The sequence below is a fragment of the Lynx canadensis genome, chromosome E3, assembly GCF_007474595.2.
Source record: "Lynx canadensis isolate LIC74 chromosome E3, mLynCan4.pri.v2, whole genome shotgun sequence".
Lineage (NCBI taxonomy): Eukaryota > Metazoa > Chordata > Mammalia > Carnivora > Felidae > Lynx > Lynx canadensis.
Genome location: NC_044318.1, coordinates 22,956,649 through 22,983,501, shown reverse-complemented (window position 1 = coordinate 22,983,501; position 26,853 = coordinate 22,956,649). Strand labels below are relative to the sequence as shown.

Genomic DNA, 26,853 nt, shown 5'->3' with positions numbered 1-26,853 from the left:
GTTTTTGGAACTGTTTTTCTCTAATTACCAACCTATTGAGGTTTTGAAACTTTTTTCCCCACTCACTCATTTTTTCTAATCGTTCCTATTGATATAATCTGGGGTTTTAGACTTAGGTTAAAAAAAAATGCTTACTTTAAACTTCCTTTTAATGTTTTTCTTTCTGATTTTCAACTTCATCTGCAACTTGGACTTCATTGTCTATCCTCTGGATTTAGTTCTCTCATTCTTTGTACCATGACCCGGTTGGGTCCAGAGAGCATTTGTAGATATATACATACATATGTGTGTGTGTATTTATATACACATACATATATTTTTATTTTAGAGAGAGAGAAAGAGAGCATGTGCAAGTCAGGGAGAGGGGTAGAAGAAACGAGAGAGAGATAAGATCCCAAGCAGGCTGCATGCTCAGCATGGAGCGCAACACAGGGCTCAATCCCATAACCCTGGGATCGTGACCTGAGCCGAAATCAAGAGTCAGATGCTCAACTGACTGAGGTACCCAGGCACACCTGGATATATATTTTTAATTTCTTTTAGTGTTTGTTTATTTTTGAGAGCAAGCGCGAGCACGAGCCGGGGAGGAGCAGAGAGAAAGGGAGACACAGAATCCGAAGCAGGCTCCAGGCTCTGAGCGGTGAGCACAGAGCCCGATGTGGGGCTCGAACCCATGGACCGTGAGATTATGACTTGAGCTGAAGTTGGATGCTTAACCGACTGAGCCACCAGGGCACCCCTGGATGTATATTTTTAAGTCACTTGAGTTATACAACATTTCCTTGTCAAAAAAAGAAAAAAAAAAAAAAGGAAATCCTGATAAACAGTAACAGTGGATAGTTGGGACTGTCAGGTCAAAGCCAGCAGCATTTGTGGGCAGCCTTTCTCTCTAGCGATCATGAGTCCAGGCACTGAGTCTAACTGCATGGGTTACATTCTGACACTAGCGTACACGATGTTCTTTTCAGCAAATTTCTTGGGTATTTTCAGTTCAGACAATTTACTTGTTTTGAAATTCCCCGCCAATAAAAATAGGCAAAAATAACCTACTTGCTTTGTGAGAAAACTAGCAACCAGCCATGAGGAACAGCAGCGTAAAGGGGCAGAGGAGGAGGAGGATCCAGTAAAGGAGTCAGAAGGAGCAGGAATAAATCAGCAGAGCTCACGTAATTTAGGGCTGCCTGCGTTCCCTTCCAACATGTAAAGCTTTTAGAGATTTCTGTAGGAGTTTATTGCTTTTCCTGTTTCGTAATTTGTTCGTTACTTCGGGTCTGGTAACTCAGACCGCATACTAGTGTGTCATTTGCTGAAGACTGTTCGTGTTGTTTTTAATTCTTGATGATAAAAGTCTGTGTAAGAAGAATTAGATTCTGTTAAAGGGACAGCAGTATTTCTGCATTTTATCAGTCAGCTTTTGACGTGTACCAAAATCTCTGCAGCCTCAGCGGTCTCGAACAACTCACAATTCAGAGCAGTTCACAAGTTGCTCGGGATTGTGTGAGTTGACCATTTGGACTGGGCTTAGCTGGGTGGTTCTTCCACTGGAGCCGGCTGCAGCTGAGGTCCCCTGGGGTTCACTCCTGTAGCTGAGATCCCCTGGGGTTCCCTCCTATGCGGATGCCTCATTCTCACGCACAGGGCCTCCCCTCCGATAGCAAGCCAGCTTGGGTTCATTGCCACACTGGTTCAGGCTTCCGAGCAAGAGGGCAAGGGCCAACGTGCAAGTGATTTTCAGCTTCCACTTGCGTCGTGTTTGCTACTGTTGTATTGGCCACAGCAAGTTACAGGCCTAACCCAGATTCCAGGGGAAGGGAACTAGACTACCTCGGAGCAAGGGGTCTGCAGGGCCACCTCGTCACCACGTGCGGGCATGCCGGGGGAGAATTTGGAGCAAGCCAGACAAAACCTTGCTCAGTGCTCACGTTGTTACGGTCTGAAACTTTGGGTCACAACGGGGCTCTCCACCTCTTACCGCCCTGATAGTTGACGTGCTATCCGGGGCTTCTCCTCTTCCTGCGGTGTGCACCCCAGGGTTTTCCTGCCCTGCCAGCACTATCCGTGGCTGCCGTTAGAGTCCCGATTTGATGAATACATACTTATGTGCCTTTTTTCTTCTCTGAAGATTGCCAACACTGCTGATAACGGAACGCGTGCTGGTTTACATGACTCCGGAGCAGTCGGCCAACCTTCTCAAGTGGGCAGCTAACGGTTTTGAGACAGCTATGTTCATAAACTACGCACAGGTAAAAGGAAGCTCAAGACCTTTGCGTGCTGTATGCGTTCACGTGGTGGCTAACCCTCTCTGAGCAACCTCAGTATAAATTTCCACTCACTCTTTTCCTTCCGCCTCTGGCCACACACACATCTCCTTTTTAAATCGATTCTAGCAATTCCCAGCGTTCCTGATTTCTTAACTTCCTGCAAACTCGCAGCCAGGGTTTTTGGAACTTCTCTCTTGGCCTTTACAAAAACTTTGTAAAGTTCACATTTTACCGTTGTATTAATTATCGAGTCATAGATCGCGATGGAAGGAATTTTGGCTAACATATGGGTGTCAGGGTAGCGAACCCTGATTCCTTCCGAGGCAGGCAGGTGATGCAGTGGAGGAAGTTGGCCAGGTGTAAGGCAGACAGGAGTGCTGGGGACTCTGGTGAACCACAGTTCACCCCTGCTCAGTGCCACCTCGTTGTTCCCACGTGGACATGGGAGCCTGGAGTTGAGAACCCCCAATTTTTCAGGAGAAGCTACAGTGTAGAATTTTAATGTAAAATTCCTAATTTGTAAGATCCCCGAGTTTGGCCCGCTGGTTGCCTGTTTTTCTCTTCTGATGTGGTGGGAAGGGTTCTGTTTTAGAGCTTTGGAATTATTCAGCGTGGGTCCGAGTCCTGGCCCTGGCTCTTATGATTGGCCGGGTGCCCTTAGGCAGAATTGTAGGGTGGTTGGGAGTCCATGCTCTGGAGGTAGATTGCCTAGCTGCGTGACCTGGACAAGTTTCATAACCTCTCCGTGCTGTCTCTTTATCAGGAAAATGAGAATAATAACAGTCCCGACGTTAACAGGGTGTAGTGAGGAGTAAGCGAGTTAATTTGTACAGGAGCGTTTTCAGGATTGCCCGGCTGCTGAGCAGGTTATTAGCTGTGATTTGGATCTTTCTGAGCCCCAGGTCCTTGTTTTTGTTTTCGATTTGTTTTTAAAGTTCTCTACTTATTTTGAGAGAGAGCATGAGCAGGGAAGGAGCGGGGTGGGGGTGGGGGTGGGGGTGGGGGTGGGTGGAGAGAATCCCAAGCAGGCTCTGCGCTGGCAGCCTGGAGCCTGACGCGGGGCTTGATCCCACGAACTGTGAGATCATGACTTGAGCCGAAATAAGGGTTGGATGGACGCTCAAGTAACTGAACCACCCCGGTGCCCCCGCCAGGGCTTTGTTTATAAAGGGAGAACTTCTCTGGACTATTATGGGAGTTCATGAGATGATGTGTAGCGGGGGGCACGTGACTGAATACGTGGTGGCTAATTTCATTGCTTATTTCATTTTTTTTTTTTTTTTAATTTTTTTTTTTTCTTTTTCCAACGTTTATTTTTATTTTTGGGACAGAGAGAGACAGAGCATGAACGGGGGAGGGGCAGAGAGAGAGGGAGACACAGAATCAGAAACAGGCTCCAGGCTCTGAGCCATCAGCCCAGAGCCTGACGCGGGGCTCGAACTCACGGACCGCGAGATTGTGACCTGGCTGAAGTCGGACGCCCAACCGACTGCGCCACCCAGGCGCCCCGCTTATTTCATTTTAAGTTTATTGATTTTATTTTTTTCATCTCATTTTATTTTTAAATTCCATTACGGATGGGAGCAGTAAAGGCTTTGCCCCGTGTCACATAATTATGGACAGATCTACGGCTAGATCTTACCTTGGTTGACTTTCTCACCCCTTCATGCTCCAGGCCACATTCCCGTAGAGGTGGTTCTCGGTTGAGTTTTCTTCCTTCCCTCTGTGTAACTGGGGGCATTCCTCAGACTCGGTCTTCAGTCCTGGTGAGTGGACATAATGGTAGCTGGCCTCATCTGGCTTCTGTAAGTCCTGGGAATCTGTCTTTGCTTGCAGGATACCAGGACTGGGGAAAATGAATTCTGCTTGCTTTCTTTTTCAAATTTATCTTATTTTTTTTAGCGTTTGTTTATTTTTGAGAGAGAGAGAGAGAGGGCGCGAGCAGGGCAGAGATAGAGGGAGAGGGAGACACAGGATCTGAAACAGGCTCCAGGCTCTGAACCGTCAGCACAGAGCCCGACGCGGGGCTCAAACTCACGAACTGTGAGATCGTGACCTGAGCCGAAGTCGGCCGCTTAACCGACTGAGCCACGTAGGCGCCCCTGAATTCTGCTTTGTTTTCACACATTGTGGGTGTTCACCCTGCTCTGTTCACCTTGTTTCATTCGTGCATTCTCTTATTCAACGTCATATAGCAATGGTGGATGAAGTGAATCTTGACCACGGACCCAGTCACTTGGGAGCAAGCCTGGGGATGTGTCCGTTTTAACTTAATTCAGCAATTTCCTAACAAATGCAAACCATCAGCCTCCTCAGGTGTACTAATTGCTCACATGCCTTCCGTGATTTCCTAATCAGTATTTTAAAATGACAAAAACCACATGAATGATGAAAAAAAAATTTTTTTTAATATTTATTTATATCTTAGAGAGAGAGCGAGCAGGGGAGGGGTAGAGAGACAGACAGAATCCCAAGCAGGTTCCATGCTGTCAGCACAGAGCCCAGTGCGGGGCTCAAACCCACAAACTGTGAGATCATGACCTGAGCCAAAAATCAAGAGTCGGTCGCTTACCGACCGAGGCGCCCTGAGTGATGCAGATTTCAGTACTGATATAATAAGGGTAGCAAACTTGTAGAAGTTGCTTGCTATATAGCAGGCACCTTCCATGAGTGTGACCTGTATTAACCGACTTGTCACAGTAACCAGGGTGTGGCGGGTGTGGCCGGTGAGGGGACTGAAGCACAGAGGGATTGGACAGCTTGCTGCCCACGGCCGCACAGCCTCACGGCTGGTAAGTTTCAGGCCAGGATTCAGACCCAGGCAGGAAGACGACGGAGCACGTGCTCACAGACACCCAGTGTGACCATCCGTGCCACGTAAGCCTCACCCATCCACCGAGAGAGAGTGATGCTGCTTCTTGCCTGCCACCGTTGTCACAGGAGCTCTGGGAATCGTTTCGTATAGTAAACTGTTGACGTTTTGGGACAAAGTAATAATAGTGCGCAGTGTATTATGTACGTTTTGTGACATTTGTGCGTATAGATACGTTAATGGTTTTTTTGAAGTGGTAAATGGGGGGCGCATGGGTGGCTCAGTCAGCTAAGCATCTGGTTTTGGCTCAGGTCATGATCTCACGGCTCATGAGTTCGAGCCCCACGTCGAGCTCTGGGCTCACAGCTCGGAGCCTGGAGCCTGCTTCGGATTCTGTGGTTCCCTCTCTCCCTGCCCCTCCCCTCGTTCATGCTCTGTCTCTCTCAGAAACGAATAAACATTGTAAGAAGGGGGTTTTAAGTGGTTTCTCATTAGATAACACCACATGCAAAACTTCAAAAAAAAAATCAAATAGTACAAAAGGGTATGCAGGGAAAGGTAAGTCTCTCTTCTACCCCGGACCTTAGTGAGTCCTCCAACCTGGGAAGCAACACTGCCAGATTCCAGAATTATTCTGTGCATGTATAAATGTAGCTAGAGATTTTTTTTTCTTAAGGGCAGACAGGAGCATGTTACGCACATCCCTCTGTACTGTACTTTTTGAGAGTCTGTTATCTGAGAATCATTCCACATCCGTATCTGTGTATGTGTGTCTACATCTGTACCTACGTCTACTTGGATGTCCTCTTGCTGTTTTCATGGCAATGTAATATTTCATTAAACGACCATGCCACAGCTGCTTTAACCCCAGCGGATGGGCATGTGAGTCCTTTCCGTCATAGGTCCCGTTACACATCATGCTGCGGAGTAAACCCTCTTGCACCTGGCGTGCACGTGGGAGTCACCTGGCCACGTGGCGTGCACCTGGCCACGTGGTGTGCAGTGGTCTGACCGGCTCCCAGGCCGAGCCTGCACCCGACTCCGTTGACTGCACTGGGTATTAGCAAACATCAGCCTTGACGGAATACTGTGGGATGTGGGATGTGGGAGAGAGAACACTGATGGGAAACCTAGTCTAGTTAAAGGTTATCGAGCCCAAGCAACATTTCTGAAAGTCTGAAAGTGAAGCTGAAATATACGATAAAAGCCAATGAGGAAATATTACTAAGAATAAGATTGTCAGGGCTCCTGGGTGGCTCAGTTGGTTAAGTGTCCAGTTTTGGCTCAGCTCATGAATTCACGGTTCAGGAGTTCAAGCCCCATATTGGGCTGTGTGCTGGCAGCTCAGAGCCGGGAGCCTGCTTCAGATTCTGTGTCTCCCTCTCTCTCTGCCCCTCCCCTGGTCACATTCTCTCTCTCTCTCTCTCTCTCAAAAATAAAATAAACATTAAAAAGAAAAATTAAAAAAAAAAAGAATATGATTATCTAATAATTCTTTAAAAAAAAAACAACCCCTCCTACTCATAATAAAAACTTCTGGTCCTTAAAAAACAACAACAACAACAACAACAACAACAACAACAAAACGTGCTCTTAGAATCTTCTACCTGCAGGTGGCTGTCATAATTTAGAAGGATGTTCTGACATGGGCTGGCATGGCACCATTTTTCTAAGCTATGCCAGCTCCTCTCTGTGGGAAGAGACAGAAAGTCACCCGGGAGCAGATTGCTGGTCTTCAGGGGCTCAGGTGAAAAGACCTGCCGAAGGTCATGGAATGAGAAGCAAGGACACAAGCAAGGAGGCTTAAGGGAAACCTCAGTGCAGAAGGGTTCTGTCTTTCCCGGCGTGCTCTGGGGTGGGCGGAGACGGAACGGGGCTGAGGCCGAGTGAAGGGATGTGCACAAAGGGCCCCAGGCCTTCTGGAAGAAACCCCCAGCCCCAAAGTTAGGGAAGCCTGTGAGAGACGAAGTGCGGTGGCCCCGGCCGAGGTCCCTGCAGGAAATATCCCTCCTGCAGGGCAGAGAAGTCCAGGCTGGTAACAGGCCACCTCAGGGCCTCAGGGTGGTTCTGACAGGTCTGGTCACCGTCACTGAGACTCTAAGTCCTTCAGGAGCCAACTCAGCCCAGAAGTGGAGGATGATAGCATGAGAGGCAAGAAGTGGAAACTCTAGGCTGTTGCTGGCAGGGCCTGTCCCATCAAGGACACCGTCATAGCAGCGAGCGACAAGGCCCGCAGCCTGCCCGGGACCCGTGACCAGGCTGCAGTGCCGGTGGACCGCCCAGGCCAGCCAGCGCCTCCCCCACCCCACCCCGACACCTGGCACTTGAAAGCAGGACAGCCCCATCTGAACTTTACAACATGACACCGAAGTTCCAGATCCCCTTTTCATCACCGTGCAACCCAACTGCTTTTCTTTCCTGCTCGGGACCAGGCCGATCAGTCTCATCGTGTCTCAGATCATACATACAGACGTACGTACACAGATCTGCTTCAGTTCTCGCCGATGAGGCTTTGTTTTGTTTTCCTCTTTAAGCAAAGCACTTTAAGAAGATTTTATTTTGTTACCTGTAACAGATCTTCACTGAGGACTTCTGTTTTCTCAGCTCTGTGGGAAAAAATGAAAAGCTCAGAGTCAGAAATCCAGAAATGCAAAGGAACTCGTGAAATGTAACAATTATTATCCCAGAGTTTAAAACAAAACAGCTAGGGACGGACGCCTGGGTGGCTCGGTCGGTCGAGCGTTCAACTCTTGACTTCAGCTCAGGTCATGATCCAGGGTCGTGGGATCAAACCCCACGTCAGGCTCTGTGTGGAGGGTGGCGCCTGCTTGGGGTTCTCTCCGTCTCCCTCGGCCCCTGTCTCACCCCGTTCCCCACTTGTGTATGCACACTCTCTCTCTCTAAAATAAAAAAATAAAAAATACATAAAACAGGAAGAAATGAATGATAACATGGGAAGAAATTCCACTAATGTGGAAATTCCACCAATCAGAGGGCTCCTTGAGCAAAACCAAAGAAAAAAACCAGCAAACAAAAGTCTGCAAAGAATAGCAACCGCAAACAAGAACAAAGCCTCAAGACCAGTGGCTCCCAGACCTGGGCGTGTATAGAATCACTGAGGGTGGGGAGTGTGCGGATTTAAAATGCCAGTTTCCAGGCCTCACCTCTGTTCAAAAGCAGGTCTGGAACACGATCCTGCTTCTTTAAGAGGCCCTTGCCTCCCAGAATTCCATGGCCGAGACCCACAGGCCACCCTTGGAGAAAAGACTGCTCTAGAGGCGCCTCTAGAGGCGCCTCGCTGGCTCAGTCGGTAGAATGTGCAACTCTAGATCTGGGGGTCATGAGTTTGAGCCCCACATTGGGCATGGAGCCTACTTAAAATAAATTAAAAAAAAATAAAATAAAAAAAGACCGCTGTAGAGAAGCTGAACCTTCAGTTCCTAAAACGATCATTTCTGAGCTACACAGCCTTACTGAAACAAGTTTGTCACAAATCCAGGAACGTGATTCAATACTACACACACAAATAGTTAACAACTGAGTACTCCTTCCTTCAGGCATCTCATCTTTACTTTAAAAAGAAACAAAGTATTTTCACAGCTTTCTCCCACTCATGCTTTCCAATTATCATTAACTATGTAGACCTTTCCAGAAAGCCGACCTGGCGGCCATCAATCGGCAGAGGAACAGCCTGAGTTGCTCGAGCCTCAGTTGCCAGATCACGGTACTTTCCGAGGACTCCTCTGCAGTCCAAAGGGGCAGCACTGTTGCTGTACGTAATACCCAGAATGATGGCAATCGAGGTGCCATAGTGGGACTTCTGGTTCAAACAGTGATTTAAGTCGAGTCATTTGACACCCCTGTAATCAAGTCATTTGATTACAAAGCAAATCAATGTATTGATTATCCTTTTTTTCATTTTACCAACTAGACCCTTTGCTTTCAATTTAGAGGTACTTTACCTAAAAAGGTATCTGGAGACTGAAATCTATGTGGAACATATTATATGAAAATGTTAACATACAGCTTGAAAATAAGTTTACGCTATGTTTCCTGCCTTTATGGACACTCAGCCATATATTACGTTGATAAAATTAATTTTAGAAAGAGATCCAATATCTCTTCTTAATCAGATTTATTTCTGGGCTTTCTAGTCTGTTCCATTTATGTATCGTTTTTATGCCAATACCATCCTATTTTGATGACTACTGCTTTGTAATATACAGCCGACCCTTGAACAACATAGGAGTTAGGGGTGTTGACCCTGTGCAGTGAAAAATTGGCACGTAACTTTTAACTCCCTGAAAATTTAACTACTAGTAGCTACTGTTGACCGGAAACATCACTGAGAACATGAATAGTTGGTTAACATGATTATATGTTATGTGCATTATTTAATGTATTCTTACAATAAAGAAAGTTAGAAAATGTTATTACTTTTTAAAATTTTTTAAAGTGTATTTACTTTTGAGAGAGAGAGAGAGAGAGAGAGAGAGAGAGTGTGTGTGCGCGCGCGCGCGCACAGGTGAGGGACAGAGAGAGGGAGACAGAATCCAAACCAGGCTTCAGACTCTGAGCTGTTAGCACAGAGCCCAATGCAGGGCTCGAACTCACGAACTGTGAGACCATGACCTGAGTCGAAGTTGGACGCTTAACCGACTGAGCCAGCCAGGCACCCCTAGAAAGAAAATGTTATTAAGCAAATTGTATGGAAGAGAAAATACATCTACAGTATTGTACTGTAAAAAATCTGCATATAAGTGGGCCCATGCCATTCAAACCCACGTTGTTCAAGGGTCAAGGAGTTTGAAATCGGGAAGTGTGACGCCTCCAGCCTCGTTCTTCTAACTCAGGATTGCTTTTGCTGTTTCAGTCGTTTGTGGTTCCATGTGGATTTTACAATTTTTTTTTTTTTTTTTTTTTTTTTTTTTTGTGAAGAATGCCATTAGAATTTTGATAGGAACTGTACTGAATCTGTAGACAGCTTTGGGTAGTATGGAGGTTTTAATAACATTAAGTCGTCTAAACCATGAGGAAGATTACTTTTCGTGACGAATCATGAGTCTGGAATGTAACATACAAACTGGGGTGGCTCCTTCACACAAAGATACCCCCATTGGTCTATGCTATCCCCACCTTAATTTTAGGGAACCACCATGGTCCCTACCTCCCCCAATATGTGCTCCAAATGACTCGATCTTTCTCATCACTGTGTCTGGTCCAAGGCTCAGCCCTTTCTATGCTGAACTGTTTGGGAATGTTCATCTTTAGCAGAGAATTTGCCAGTAGAATTTTTACCCAGGGAAAGTCTGGCAATTACTCAGAATACTGGCCACGGTGTCCATTCAAAGAGTATATTAGCCACAGAAACTTGGTTTTTACTGAGATGTGATTTTTTTTTAAGTTTATTTATTTATTTTGAGAGAGACAGGGAGAGTGTGACTAGGGGAGGGGCAGAGAGAGAGGGAGAATCCCAAGCAGGCTCCTCGAGATCAGTGCACAGAATCTGATGCAGGGCTCAATCTCACAATCTGAACCGCGAGATCGTGACCTGAGCCGAAATCAAGAGTTGGACACTCAACCGACTGAGCCACCCCGGCGCCCCTGAGATGTGATTTTTGATCAGATTTTAAAAATTCATGAATAAAGCAAAGAGGGAGAGCAATATGTTAAGCTTATCAAGGCACCTAGAGACAACACAAGCCAACGATTAAACATAATACTTGCTAAATCAGATTGTTTTCAATCAGACATTTTGCTCCACAGACGTAAACTTTTTGTATACGGGTCTTTTTTCTGCTTCGTCAGAGCCTTCTTTGTGTCCAGCGTTCTGTGCTTGAAAACACACTTGAATGTTTCCTGTCTGTAACTGGGAAAACGATACAAAGCAGGAAAGCACTTCCGGCTCACCATTTTACTCTGGGGTTTGTTTTTTCCTATGCAAGCCACCGTGCAATCTCACTAGTCATTCCAACAAGGCTTACATAGGGCAGGATTTTTAAATTTATTACTTTTTGGTAAAGCATTAACTTTTTCCCTTGTAATCCCCAAAACCTACAAGCGGCAGGGCTGTGCAGGCCTTGATGTCTTCCCCGGTTCCCTTGACTGGTTGTGGTAATGGCCAGCCTTTCAGTCGTGCCTAACGGGAGTCTCACTCTTACTGGGCCAGAAGAAAATGGAAACGCCCCCAACCTGAAGCAGTTCAACTTACCCGGAAAGACACTGCTCACACTAGGGCACAGAGTCAAAGGAAAATCTCCAACTGGCGTGACAATTTCCAACTCTAATTGTGGACTGATTTCTGGAGAAGTTTCTGCCATCGGTACACTCAAATGCCCAACGCCACTAATGTGAAACACCACCCTGTTTCCCAGGATACAGACTACTGCACGTGGGCCGCGTCCACCTGCATAACGCACGTATTATGGGACCGTGGAAACAAATGCTCAAGTCCACACCTTCAATGCATGCTGTGATCTGCCAAGCACTGTGCATGACTGACCTCTTCCCTGCGAGCCAGAGAGATCCACGGGGGCAGAGACCAAGTCTATCTCGGCCATCACGGCCCCCTTCCCCGGAGCACCCGGATTGCCATGGCCACCTGCCTGCCACACCATTGTGGGTGCTTCGTAAATACACACTGAATGCATTAATGAAAAAGCAAATGGCTGTCCCAACAATAGAGAATGGTTTGAAAAAAAGGTCTTTCTAGATTTCAACAGAGGTAGCAAGAAAAAAATTCAATAGCAGTAGGCAGAAAAGCAGACGTGTGCGTAGAATTGCCTTCCACAGTAAAATCCACAGCGACTAAAATTAAAACATGATAGTGCCTTCCAAAGCTAATGTTGTTGTTTTTTTTTTAATGAAAAAAATACAGCAAGTAAACTACCCATATTACCAGGGGTCAGCAAACTGTGGCCTACAGATCCAATCTAGCTCACTGCCTATTTTTGTATGGCAAGCTAATGGTTTTTACTTTAAAATGGTTGGGGGTGGGGGAAAGAAACTCCAAAGAGGAACATACGTACGATGCGCAAGGACGATACGAAATTCAAGTTTCGGTGTGCACAAATCAAGTGTGACTGGAGCACAGCCAGGCTGATACGTTTCTGCATCATCTATGGCTGCTTTCACACCACAACGGCAGGGTGGCGTTACTGCGACAGAGACCAGACGGCCTGTGGAGCTCAAAATATTTACTCTCTGGCTGCCTACCAACCAGGGTGCCAACCCCGGCTGCACACCAGTGATCCTCACGGGGTGTGGTGCAACCCTCGCAAGGAGGCTTTCTGGAGTCACTTTGAGGACTGGTACGTGAAGCCGGTCTGGAGGCGTGTAGCCGGCCTTCTCCGAAGTCCCGCCTCATGTTTGAGACGCTGCTGCTAAAATGAACGGGGGCGGCTGACTCTGATGATACAGTCCAAATGTGAGGCACAGCCCGATGCTGGTGACGTTGGTGACAGGCGGAAATCAGAAATGATGTCTCTCCTCCCCCCTACCCACCTCCACCCACTCCCCTCCCCAAAACCCACTGAAGTATTGTAACTATTGTTCTCTTCCCGATCCTTACCGACACACCAATGTCAGGACAAGTTCTAAATAAATACAACTGCCTGGGTCAGGCGTCGGCAAACTTTTTCCGGAAAGGCCAGATCGTAAATATTTCGGGCTTGCAGGCCACACCATTGCCGCTGCAACTACTCTGCTCTGCCGCTGAGACACAGAGGTTGTCACAGACAACATACAGACGAATGGACCTGGCCATGTTCCAATAACCGTGACTTCTGGCCGCTGAAATGTGAGTTCACATAACTTTCCTAGGTCACAAAATATTCTCCTGATTTTTTCGCCAAACATTTAAACCTGCATAGTTTGCTGACCTCTGATCTGTGTACCGGTTCAGTGTGGTTTCCCAAGAAGCTTCGATCTTTTCTAATCACTCCCAATTCTTCTTACTTTGAAGGGGGATGTCTGCGCGTTCCCAACTTGCTCTTCTGAAGGCAAGCGGCGCCGCTAGCTTTTCGGGATTTCACCAGCTCTGAGCCACTCTCAGCCCGAGAGCAAAAGCTCACCTTTTACCACTCAGTCCCTCTCTCCCCAGGGATGGCAAACACACGGCCCAAGAGCCAACACGAACTTCAAACATCAGTGCCTTCCCACTGCCCCAAGATTGTGGTGTTGACGGCTTTGGTTGACGAATCCACACAAGAGCTCATAATTCTGTTGGTTTTTCACTTAAACAATCACAGTTGGGTGTATCAAAAAAAAAAAAAAAAAAAGGGAGACATGGAGAGAATTTTTAATAAACTGATTTGAAATGCTGGTTACCTGCAAATATTTAAGTGCATGTTTGAGAAAGAATATAAACTATGACCAATCAATTGAGGCGTCTCAATACGGTCTACAGGGCAAAGACATACATGGTCACCGAATGCAATGAAATTTATATTTGCAGGGAAATGACAGCGGCCAGATGCATTCTGCCGGGAACCAGATTTTAAGCAACGCTGTCCTCTCCTGGTACAAGCCTTTACAAAACCCACTTGAGCCTCTGTGCCCAGTCTGGACACACTCGTCTGATTTCACAGTGAGCCAGGGAACTACTGGGTGAGGTTTTCCTGTTCTGTCTCATTAGATTAGCTGTCTTCTTAAATTTCTGGGCAGTGATCTGAAGTCTACCTAACTGGATTTTAAAAGTAAAGGAACCCTATGACACTTTATAAATGAAACAATTTGTTACACATTCCAAAAGTAGTTTTAAAAGACTTAAAAGAGGGTTTATAGACTTCTAAAGGGAAAGTATGGGAAAAGAAAAACAGAAGAGCCCCCCCCCCCCCCCGCATAACACTGAAAAGAAAAAGGGTATTTTTCAGAGGGAAAATGATCAAAGTATTTTGGTAATAGGATGGGTGAAATATACCTAATACCTATTTGTATATACCTAATACATATACCTACGTACATATTTGCCTTCATATTTATAGCTTTCCTAAGATTAATACCGTTTACTTTTTGCCTTAAACAACGATAACAAAACCCTGATGGCTCTTAACTGAATCTCTATATTATTATTTGAATTCCAGTCAATAAGACAAAAGGTTATATTCTCAGATAAACGGAATTGGGTTTTATTGTCTTCCTACGCACGTAAGCTTATCCCACAGCTTTTTGTTTGGTCAGTTGGCCTTTTTCCCCCTCTGGCACACGAAATGGAATCTATTTGCTGTCCCTGCTGTAACCATGTGCTCCACCAACAATTTCTGCTCGTGGCAAAGTCGGAAGGAAGCTCGCTGCCGGGGACACTGTGCAAGTCCCTGCAGCGGTCTCCCCAGGGGAGTCATTTAGATAGTAAACCTGCTTGGGCCTGAGGGCAGCTGAGTTTGAGATTTCAAAATGTACTGAAGCAGGCAGAAATATGTGAGACATATTTTGTAAAGGATCTCAATGCGGACAAAGCATGTGGAGCTAAATCCTATCGGGGAGGGGGGGCGGTTCTGGGATGGGGGATTCAGTTTACTGCCACAGCCGGGCAAGAAGTCAGGCGGAGGCGAAAGGCCATACACAAAAAAATGTAAAGCAGAAGTGCCAAAGGCAAGGCCACACGAATTCAGGGCTCGGCTCTGACTCAGTGCCGTGGCCACCCACCGGCAGGGAGGCACTCCGCATCTTAAGACAGGTTGTGCAAGCTCTTTTCCAAATGCTTCTCCCTAAGTCAGCACATTTGGACTTTGAAAAGCACGTTTCCATAAAAAGCGGGTTATAAATGATCATGAAGCTCTCAGTCCAGGACCCGTTGGGCTTACGGCTTATCTGAAGTGCTCATTACGCTTACAGCTTATCTAAAAGGTAGCCCTTGTAGGCGCCTATTGATTTCTCTGAGCCACTGCGAATCTAGGCAACAGTAGTAAAAAAAAAAAAAAAAAAAAAAAAAGAAAGAAAAAAGAAAGAAAAATCCAAGAGGTAACAGCGATTCTCAACCATAGCTACACATTATAATCCTGGGGGCTTTAAAAATACTACAGGTGATTCCATTTTTTTTTTTTTAATATTTATTTTTGAGAGACAGAGAGACAGAACACGAGCAGGGGAGGGGCAGAGAGAGAGGGAGACACAGGATCCGAAGCAGGCTCCAGGCTCCGATCTGTCAGCACAGAGCCCGACGCGGGGCTCGGTCTCACTAACGGTGAGAGTGTGACCCGAGCCAAAGTTGGAGTTTAACTGACTGAGCCACCCAGCCACCCCCAGATGATTCCATTTGTATGAAATGGCCAGAAAAAGCAAATCTACAGAGGCAGAAAGCAGATTAGTGTTAACTGAGGGCAGGGGTGGAACTGAGCACTGACTCTAAAATGGCCTAAGGGATCTCATCGGGGTGAGAGAACTTTTGTAAAATCAGACTGTGCTGACGGTCACACGATGCTGTCGGTTTGCTAAGAAATCACTGAGTTTTGGGGGCGCCTGGGTGGCTCAGTCAGTTAAGCGTCTGACTGCGTTCGGCTCAGGTCATGATCTCGCAGTGCGTGAGCTCAAGCCTCACATCAGGATCCATGCCGACAGCTCAGAGCCTGGAGCCTGCTTCGGATTCTGTGTCTTCCTCTCTCTCTGTTCCTCCCCTGCTTGCACACTGTCTATCTGTCTCTCTCTCTGTCTCAAAAATAAACATAAACATTAAAAAAGGAAAAGAAAGAAAGAAATCACCGAGTGTTGCACTTAAAACGTGCGAATTCTATGACATCCCAAGGTGGTTTCAGAAAGATTAATACCCGGACCCCAAGCCGGAATGACCGAATGGAACCTCTGGGGGTAGGGCCGGGCATTCTGTTGTAAAGCTTCCCCGGCCATTCCAAAGTACGGTGAGGGTTGAGAACCCCCGAGGGAGGAGGGTCAGAGGACCGAAGCTGGCAGGTGGCGCGGTAATCACCAGGACGCGACAGAAAGAGGGTCCAGCAGTAAATGGCTGGCAGTAGCAAAAACAGAGGTGCTCCCATAGAACGGGCCGCGGCCGCACCCTTGCTGGGTCAGTACTGCCTGGAACGGGGTCTGATGTGTGTGACTCACAACCGAGCTCACGCTCCTGCCTTTGCAGGCTGAAAGATAAGAACCCGAGGGCTGGCGGACTCTAAGGTTCACCGCAGGCAAAGAAGGAGACGGAATGCGGTACGAGCTGAGTCAGGGCTCTGGGGTCAGACAGATCTGACTTGGGAGTCCCAGTGCTGTTGCTTGGTCGCTGCAAATATGAGTGCCCATGCCTTCCACAGTCAAATGGGAACGATGGTCATAATAATGCCACCACCACAGTGATCGTTTAGCGATGCCATTCATCGCCTTCGGCTCATTAATGTGGTCCCGGGTGAGGGTTCACGGAGCGTCAGCTGTCCGGAGCAGTACGACAGATGACCGCCACCTTCAGATAACTCCCAAGCTAAGTCTTATCTGTGGAAGGCTTCTGCAGTGACCAAGCGTTCTAGCTTCTCCCAGAAGTTATGGCCGAGTGCAGGCCACACAAAGATAAAACCACAACAGAAGCGGGCAGCCCGTTCAACTACAACAAAGAGTTGGTTGTGGTCACACTGCGTGGGCTGGAGGCCCCCAAAGAGAATCACAGGCACGTAACGCACAGAAACTCAGAGACCTAGTACGTGGTGAGTTAGCAAAAACCCTTCATCGAAGGATCAACGTCTCAGTCCTCTGTGCCTGACGCCGCTGGGAATGAGGCTATAAAAATGCCAGCCCTGGTGGTTCTCAGGTGTGCCTTCCCAGAGGGCCAAAGAACTCTCTGGACAGAAACCATCTTAGGATGACCTTGCTATGAGATGTGTAGATCTTCATTCATTCAGCCGGTATTCGTGGAGCCCTCTCTAAATGTCAAGAACTGGGGAGGCTAGAAGGAGAGAAATGAGCCGCAGTCCCCACCCTTGGGAGCTAAAAGGAAAGACAGAAATGTAAAGAACCAACTTTGTTCCGAGTTTCTGGGAGCAGAGAGAGAAGCAGAATGGATTGTGTGGCCAGGAAAGGCTTTACAGGGAAGCAGCCTAAGCAGACCCCAACAGTATGGGAGACGGAATGCGCAAAGGGTCCTACACTAGGGCACAGAAGAAGAGGAGAGGGGGGCCTGGCTGAAAAGAACCAAGAACCAGGAACTAAGGGGCAACAGGGAGCCATTGATGGTTTCTCTGTCCTGGAGTGGCATCAGACTTGAGTTTCAGAATGAAAATTCTGACACTGGAGGACAGGCCAAAGGTAGGAGAGCATTTGAGGGCCTCTGCAGTTATTCAGGCAGTGAACAAGAACACAGGCAGGAAGCCCTCCCAGTCCGATCTGGGCCGATGCCATGCTGCTATTTTAAAAGAAATGGTAGGACTGACTGACTCACTGACTATAAACCATCAACTTGAAAAACGCTTTAAAAAGTTCAAGAAAAACCTATAAAATGTGGAGGTCTCTCTCATCAGGAAAAAAATCAGAACAGAAGCTAGAATTCATGGACCATAACTCAGGTAATCAACCAGCTTTCCAATACTAGATTAAGCTTGCATTCGTACATTCCTCTCTGTTATGAAAGCACTTTTGCATAATTATTTCATTTTATTCTCTTACACGTACCCTTATCGGGCAATTTTTATCCCTATCTCACGGGTGTGGAAATTGGGGCAGCCACCCGTTAAATAAATGACATGGGAATCGAAGCCTCTGGACCCTCAGGAAGAGCAGTTTTAAGGTCCCTGACCAAAGCGGACTCTCTCCTCATTTGTTTTCACGCCAGATTCTGGTCCCAGCTCCACCACAAACTAACCTTATGCTCTAAAAATACAACTCGTGACATTCCTGTACCTCACTTTATTTACATTTGCATCAACCATCTCATGCAACTTTTAAGAGATTGCAACAAAACAGAATATTTGTGAGAAAAGAGAATATTTGAAACCTTCAGAGCTGTGCTTTGCAAATGTACGGTCGTATCTCTATAAACAACAATAAATGCTACATATTTTTCAAGGCATGCAAGGCAAAGGATTTGGAGTAACTGTGGATCCTCTAAGTGTCGAGGAGGAGAACACATTGCAGATGTAGCCCAGAAAGTTCCATGATCAGCGTGGTGCAGAAAATGAAGGGAAAAAATGTTCACCTGGAAAACTGGGGTGAGGCTCTTTTGCTGGATGACGGCGAGATTCTGGATGGACAACACCATAAATCTTCACTTGCCCTTTTTTAAAGGTCAAAGAAAAGAGTGTTCCAACACCGTGGCTTGATGGAGGGAAGGACGCTATTGATGACTCAAAACAGAACGCGAGTTTTTTTTTTTTTTTACCCTTAAAAAGAGGCTTTTCCTCCAAAGGATATTCAGAATGATGAAATGGTGCCTGAGTGGAACAGTACGGCCCATCGCTGCACTCGACCCCACAGGCTGTCATGCATACTTTGCCACTAACCTTTTCATTCAGTTAGTCACTGAGCAAATATGTGTTGGAGTCCCTTCCATGAGCCATCGCGAGTAAGAGTCACGGCCCCTGCGCTGACTGGGCGCAAGGGCTGTCAAGGAAAGTAAGCAATTAATGCTCCAGCGCAGTGAGTGAGGCACATGGCCTCCGAGAGGAGAGGGCTGTCGTCACCACCATCACAGCTAACTAACGTGTACTGAGCTCATACTATGTGCTTGGCACTGGTCCAGGTGCTTCGTAAGAGTTAATCCCCTTGACATTGGCGGTAACATCCAGGGGGTAAGTATCGTTACCTCGTTAGGTAGGAGGAAACGGAGGCACTGAAAAGTGATGTGACCTGCTCCAGGTTTCACGGGAGGGCGCTGAGTCTGGGCAGTTTTGCTCCCGAGATCCCGTTCTTCGCCTCTGTGTTCCGAGTGCTTTGCACGTGTGGACTCACTGAATCCTCAAGATAACTAAGCCATCGATGCTATCACCATACCCATTCTGGAGATGAGAAACCTAGACGCAGAGATGATGATAACTTACCAAAGGTTAGAAGTGATGGGAGGGCATCTGATGCAGGCCTGAGAGAGCAGGAAGGTTTTCTGAAACCGGTGATGGCTCTTGAGACCTACTCCGTGAGCTGGATTTAGAAGCTTGGGTGCTGAGGAAGGGTATGTGAAGGCAGTGAGGACGGAGGTGGGAAAGAGAGCGCGGGAAGATCACACGCAAGGCGATAACGGGGGTGGGAGAACCCCGGGCCCCGGAGCCCCTCAGGCTTGGGTGTGTGGGGCCTGCTGGAGTCTGAGGGGGAGCGGGAGGTCAGGGCCGCCCACCACGGAAGGAGGGCAAGGGACAGCTGACGACACCCCCGACCCTGGGACCATCCGAGGCTCAGACAGGCAGAGCCTGCTGAAGAGCGGTGGGAACGAGCGAGAGGAGGAGCGGTCCCTGCCGGCCTCTGCACCTCAAAATGAGTATCGGGCACTGGTCCACTACCGTAGGGAGGGCACGAGAGCTGAGGAGCGTTCTAGCTCTCCTGAGGCAGGCACACAAGTCCTACTAAGTTTGGGGGTAAGGCAGGACAACTGAGATAAACAAGAGCTGCCAAAGGAGACATTTTCATCCGACCCTCAAATAAGCGGAAGCCTGTGGCGAACTGAATGCGCCCAGAGCCACAGCAGAGCCCAGACTCCTGCAACAACAGACTAGCAGAGCTGAGTGCCTGCACGAACAGCCTGACACAAGAGGTGTGGCACTCTCAGTGTCTACACGTGGCTAGCATCCCGTCAAAACTCTCCACAGGAGAAAAATAGAAACTATGCATTATCAGGACACACAGTCAGTGGAACTAGATCCAAAGACGGCCGAGATGTTGGAATTATTTTGCAGGAACTCAATTACAGTAAGTACCTTAGAGCATCTAGTGAAAAAGGCGGGCCGAATGAATGAGTAGATGAGGGGTTTCATCAGAGGTTTGGAAGTTGAAAGAAATTATCCAAACGAGGGGCACCCGGGTGTCTCAAGTCAGTTAAGCGTCTGACTTTGGCTCAGGTCATGATCTCACAGTTTGTGGGTTTGAGCCCCGCATCGGGCTCGGTGCTGACAGCTCGGAGCCTGAAGCCCGCTTTGGATTCTGTGTTTCCCTCTGTCTCTCTCTGTCTCTGTCTCTCTCTCTGCCGCTTCCCCGCTCGTGCTCTGTCTCTCTCAAAGATAAATAAAAACATTAAAACATTTTTTAAAAAATGACCCAAATGAAAATACAGAGAGGAAGAAAATTGGAGCGATATCCAAGAACAGTGGGGCAGAGAATTACTGAATACCCAGTGGCTGGGAAGTATCCAAATTTAATGAACAATACCAATCCACTTATTCAGAACTCCAAGAACTCCAAGCAGGATAAACACAGAGAACAACACACCTAAAAGGATCAAGGTTGAAGTGTTGAGAAAGAGAAAGAGAAAATCTTGAAGGCAGACAGAAAAAAAAAAAAAAAAAAAAAAAAAAAGAGGCACTTAACGTGCAGGGGAGCGACACAGGAACGACGGCTGACTCATCATCAGAAACACTAGGACCAAGTGATAATAGAGTGGCATTTTAAAGTGCTAAAGGAAGAAAAAACGAACAATCCAGTCAACCTGCAATTGCACACCAAATGCCAATATTTCAAAGATGAAGACAAAACTAGTAACGTTTTTGTAAGTAATCTCTACAGCCGATGTGGGGCTCGAACTCACGACCCCAAGATCAAGAGTCGCGTGCTCTACCAACTGAGCCAGCCAGGCAACCCTAAAATCATGACATTTATCAAAGAGACAAAGGTTAAAGAGATCTCATCTCCTGAAGACCTCACCACGGCACGGTCGTGCGGAGGGGAGGGAGAGGGAGGCGGAGAAGGAAAGAATTTAGGCATCTGCCATCTATACTGGACCAGTCTGGGTGGGGATAGCTCTTAGGGAAGGATGATGCCAGCACTGACTCGTCATGGCTGTCTGCAGTCCCAGTCAAAGGAGGGCTGTGAGACTGCACCCAGGCACCCTGGGAAAGAGAACCAGACAGACTGACAGTGACGACAGAAGGATGTACCAATCAGTCCAACTACGGATGTTTTTTTCCCCCAGGCTAAATGTTATTCTTGATGTCACGCCTTAAGCTTCACTGTGCGGGCACATCAGGCACAAGAAGTGTTTGTTAGAGACTTATCTACTTTCTAGTAAAGTATTAGGAGAGTTTAGCATAAAGAGAAGACTGCCAACTTTCAGCTTGCAGCTTTTAACTTCTTAGGTCTCTGACATCTTGGGAGAATAAGGAAAAGTTCTGGTTGCAAGTCGGCTTGGCAATTTACAGTTAACTATTTCCCAGCCTTGACACTTTTGACATTTTGGTCTAAATAATTCCTTCCTGTGGGCTGTCCAGAACACTGTAGAATGTTAACAGCATCCCTGGCCCTTACACGCTTAAAACCCAGTGGCAACATGTCCCCCTCTCCCCAGCAGGGACAGGCAAAACCATCTGGAGACACTGCCAGATCAGGGGGCGAGGAGGACGGCAAAATTGCTTCCGGTTAAGAACCACTGGGATAAAAAAAAAAAAAATCTTTAGGGCTGCCAGGAAGGCTAAAAGATAGCAGTCTTTTTGTGTGAAAGTCAACGTAACTTAGTCACCTTAATAGGACGGGAGGCTTGCAGGAACAGGAAGGACGCTGCTCTGACTGTGTAATGGCCTGTTTTATGAGTGCTATTCCCGACGATGTCCATTTGGGGGAGTCCTATATCCTGAGAAATGAAAGAACACAGAAACTTGCTTCACTGCTTTTCCAAAGACCGTTTCTTTGCTTAGTGTCCTAGGACTTTTTATGAACTGGTGACAGATTTTTTAATTGCCAAGAACTCTGTACCTTTTTCTCAGTAGCTTGTTGTTTTTTTTTTTTTTTTTTTTTAATGGATGTACGAGCCTTTCTGAGGATTTTCTAACATCCTATTGTCCTGCCTTGGACAATGAGCGAACAAATAAAACAGCCCCAGGGCTGCTTCTTAATCAGTCATCTGGGACTTTTTCTGAATGGCTTTTAGTACCATCTTTTCTAATTCCCAGATTTTTCTTTTTTTTTTTAAATACCTAACATTTCAGTGGACTGTAATGAGAGAGAAGAAATACACACGTGTTCACCCGGTCACCTGAAACGAAAACGTCTCCCATAATGTCTTAAGTTCACGAGAGAATTTTCCTACCCTGGATAATTTCAGGAACCCACTGGTGGAGACAAGCTGTTGTGCTATAACATATTACTATGGTAGTTGTATTCCTAAGGATTTATGAAAAATCCCAAATTATACGGTCAACGCCTACAAAGGCAGGAGGGAAAAACAGAATGAAGCATGTTCAACTGGCACAGGAAATTCAATGGCATTACTGGGCAAAGCGTCCCATTCCATCTGGATATCACTTGAACAGGCGCTGGTCTTTTCTCATCACACTCTTAGTAGCATGAACATCTCACACAAGTATACCTCCTTTGCCACCCACAACCCAGAAGAACAGAAAAATACTCCTGAAAGTGTGAGTTCAGAAGGTGCTGGCCCCTTGGGGGCGGGTGAGGTGGCTAAGACTGACAGCCCAGAGCACATCTGCTGCGGGTCAAAGCCCCGTCCACCACCTAAAAGCCGTGTAAGTATGAGCGGGTTACTTCATGTCTCCGTGCCCCTGTTTCCTCGTCCGAAAAGTGGAGACGTTAAGAATTTCCAACTTCCAGAACTGAGTGGATTAAAAGAGATGATACACGCAACGAGCTAATTCCTAGAAAGCTCAAAATGTGGTTTTTGTTGTTATGACGTTAAGTGGCTGAGGGTGTAGACTCTGCAGACAGGCTTGCTGGTTCTGTGACTGGGGACAACTTAACTGAAGCTCTCTGGGCCTCTGTTTTCTCACCTGTAAAAGGGGATAATACAGCACTGATTTTGGTATTAAATGAGTCAACACAAGACTAGCACTTGGGAAAAGGCCTGGCAGATGGTAAGCACCCAAACACACGTAAGCTAGCAGTGTTACAATTATTTTCTTTGGAAGGATCTTCCCGGCAACAGTGTGGAAGGTGCGTGGAGGGCTGGGGAGGGAAGACACACCGGTGCGCAGGGAAACTGAGGACTTGAGAATGAAGAGACCGGAGGGAGAATGGGAGATCCAAGTGAGAATAAGGAGCCTCCCCCCACCCCCACCCCGCCCAAAAGCAGCGGATAGGGAGGGGAGGCGACAGAGAGCTATTACAAAGATACAACACGCAGGACTTCGTGACGTGGCGTGGATGGAGAGGGAGAGGGAATCCCCTAGAACGGCCACCACGTTTCCACGCTGAGTGGCCGGCTAGACAGCGAGGCTCTTCAACTCCAGAGAAAGTCTGGGAGCCTCTGAGGTTGGGGTCAACACGGTCAGCTCCGGAAATGCCGGATTTAAGGGGTCGATTGGGCGTGCAGTGGAGACGTCCGGTGTGCTTCTTGCTATGAGGTTCCGAAGCACAGCAGAGGCGCCCGGAAAGGAAACTCAGAGCGTGTTAGCAGGAGCAGCAAAAAACACTGCTTTGGGGGAGTTTGCTCGGAACGCAGATCTGGGGAGAAGACGAAGGCTAAGCACAGAAGCCTTAGGGGCAACGCAGCGCAAGAGCAGCCCAAGAGCAGAGAGCAGCGGGGAGGCCGGGGAAGAAGCCCAAGAAGCCGGGAGTGTGGGCCACCAGAGCAAGGATGAAGGACCAGCCGAGAATGCAGAGTGTGGCAGGGAGGGCAGGAAGGTGTGAGGGCGGTGGCTCCCGGGAGCCAAGACGCAGGGCGCCGAGCGCAGACAGAGAAGCAAAGCCACGTGAAGAGAGACGCGAGCTGTCGCAAACCTGAACATCGCGAGTGGCAGAAAAGAGCCAGTGGAGAGAGGGAAGCTGGAAATGCAGAGTGGCCAGAGGAAGGCCGAGGAGGGAAGCCCCCGGGGAGGGGGAGAGCCGTGTGCGTGCGGGAGGTAACGACCTTGACGGCAGGGAAGGTGGCAGCAGCAGGTCTTCGCGGGAGGTAACGACCTTGACGGCAGGGAAGGTGGCAGCAGCAGGTCTTCTCTGGGAACTGGGAGGCAGGTCATCAGGCCCAGGAGAGTGGGTGTGTCTGCAGAAGGGGTGGAGTAGGTTTGAGGGAAGTAAAAGTCTGGCAACAAGGCTTAGGGAAACGGGATGGGAAACTGCGCCAAGGGCTGGAAGGCAGTCTTTAAAGCCCAGCTGAGCTTGGAGGCCGTGACAGTTGGGCCGGCCTGACCCTCCACATGAGACGATCTTTCTGGACCACGCCCTGCATCCCAGGTACAGGCGCGAAGAAGCCCCAGATGAACGAGCCTGGCTGTGGCTCTGCGCAACAGGTGAAGGAAAGAGGCCGGCTGGACAGACGGCTGGAAGGGATGTGAAAGACACCCTCTGTGACTGACTGAGGTCAGAGAAGGAAAGGGACCCAGCAAAGCACAGAGGGGGACTGTTCAGGAAAGGAATCCAAAAAGACAAGAGACTGGAGGATGAGGTGGATGATTTGGGTTCCAATTTTAGAAATGGTTCTTAAAACGCCAAGGCACATTTCTTTCTGGAAAGGAATGCCAGTTTATATTCCCACCTGTGTATGGCTGTATGACGGCCTTCGTCAGTTCTCCCAAGACAGCAGCATATCATCATTTTGAGCTGTGCCAGTTTAGTAAGTGAAAAATGCAGTCTCAGAGCTTTGGGTTTCTTCGGTTAGTTACAATTTTGAAATGAGTCTTATATACTTACTGGTCATCTGTATTTCACCTGTGAGCATTCTGTTCATGGCATTTGCTCACTATAGTGTGTTTTGAGCGAGTGAGAGAGAGAGAGAGAGAGACAGGTTAGTGTAGGAGAGGGGCAGAGGGAAAGAGATAGAGAGCAGGAGGGAGGGAGGGACTGAGGAAGGGAGGGAGGGAGGGAGGGAGGAAGAGGAAGAGAGAGAGAGAGAGAGAGAGAGAGAGAGAAAATCTTTCAACGTTTATTTATTTTTGGGACAGAGAGAGACAGAACATGAACGGGGGAGGGGCAGAGAGAGAGGGAGACACAGAACCGGAAACAGGCTCCAGGCTCTGAGCCATCAGCCCAGAGCCCGACGCGGGGCTCGAACTCACGGACCGCAAGATCGTGACCTGGCTGAAGTCGGACGCTTAACCGACTGCGCCACCCAGGCGCCCCGAGAAAATCTTAAGCAGGTTCCATGCTCAGTGTGGGGCCCAACATGGGACTTGATCCCATGACCTTGGGATCATGACCTGAGCTGAATTCAAGAGTCAGACGCTCGGCCAACTGAGCCACCCGGGTGCCCCCGTCGTGCACTTCTTTAAACTGATCGGTAACAGAGCTTCATACATTAAAGATCTTAATGCTCCGTTGTGGCTGCTCCTGTTTCCACCTAGTCATTGGCCATAATTTTAATTATGAGATAGGCAGACAGAAGTTTGATTCTTGTGTGGTTAAGTTTATAATGGTGGTTTTATTTGCGTGGTTATCTTTTATTGTTCATTCTCTGTACTTTTATGCCAGAGCGTGAAGAACTTTCCATCTTTTCCTCCGTTCTGTGGTTCTGGGTTTTCACTTGAAACTCTTCATCCATTTGGAATCGACTTTGGCCCCTAACGGTGAGGTACAATCTAACCCGCCTACTTTTTCCAGTGCTAACCTGTTGTTTCATACTGTTTCCTCCCTGTCTTCTGACGCCTCCTTACCTCATGCCGCCTTCTTAAATCTCCCAGGGCCGGTTCCCAGGTGGTAGCAGGAGCCCCGTCTCACCAGCGTGGGAGCGCAGCCGGGAGGCTCAGGCGGCCAAGGTCAGACAGAGAGCTGGGGGACCACACGGACTCAAGTCCAGTTACTCTTTACTAGACTCCAGCTGCCCCACAGGAGTCTTCGTTTTCTTAAGCCCTCACCTAAAAGCTCTGAAAACATTATGGAACGGACTAACTATCAAAAGAAGCCGATTATTCAGGGAAAGTAATTTCATGTGATCGCCAGATCTCATCGTGGAGAATATCCCATCTCAGCTTTTCTGGGGAAGGCTCTCACAGACGTCAAGTGTGTGTTCTGGAGAACAGCGGAACACCACCCACCTACACCGGAGGTAGACACCTGTAAACAGCGCTTCTCCACAGATGTGTTTCTAGCGTGGGGGCCGTGACTACACATCTCTCCAGGAACTAGCCCGGGGTTCTTGGCCGTGGGCTTGAAGAGGTCTGTGGAGTCCGTGAAATTCTCTGCCAATCTGTGTGTGTGGATGATTTTTGGGGGGGGGGAAGAGGCCGTCAGAACCTCCATGTAATATCTACAGGGAGCAAGGTTTCTATTCCTAAAGACTGTTCTAAGAGTCAAAGGCTGCAGTTAAGTCCACTGCCCTGTGACCTGCTGATCACTTCTTTAGAAGTTATATTAACATATATTGCCGGGGCGCCTGGGTGGCTCAGTCAATTAAGCATCCGACGTCAGCTTCTGTCACGATTTCGCGATCTGTAGGTTTGAGCCCCGTGTTGGGCTCTGTGCTGACAGCTCAGAGCCCGGAGCCTGCTTCGGATTCTGTGTCTCCCTCTCTCTCTGCCCCTCCCCTGCTCACATTTTCTCTCTCTCTCTCAAAAATAAAAACCTTTTAAAAATTAAAACTAACGAAAAAAAAGCCTATTGCCACATAGGCTGCATTTCAAATTTCTCTTCCAGTTCCTTCCTCAGTCCAAGTGCACCGTGATTGTTTTCTCCATACGGTTAGGCTACCTCAATTCAGTATTCTGCCTTTAAGCCACACGCCTGCCAATCTTATGACTGAGCCTTGGAACAAAGGCTCAAACATCAGAC

The 26,853-nt window shown here is 47.8% G+C and overlaps 1 long non-coding RNA gene across 1 annotated transcript; it reads right to left on the bottom strand.

The window, feature by feature from the left end:
- Positions 1–15,722: 15,722 nt before the first annotated feature.
- LOC115504568 lies at positions 15,723–24,127 on the bottom strand. The gene is made up of 4 exons (XR_003965715.1): positions 24,052–24,127; positions 22,681–24,001; positions 21,659–21,769; positions 15,723–19,013 (listed from the first exon to the last, which is right to left on the bottom strand). It is a non-coding gene; the product is annotated as an uncharacterized LOC115504568 (long non-coding RNA).
- Positions 24,128–26,853: the final 2,726 nt, after the last annotated feature.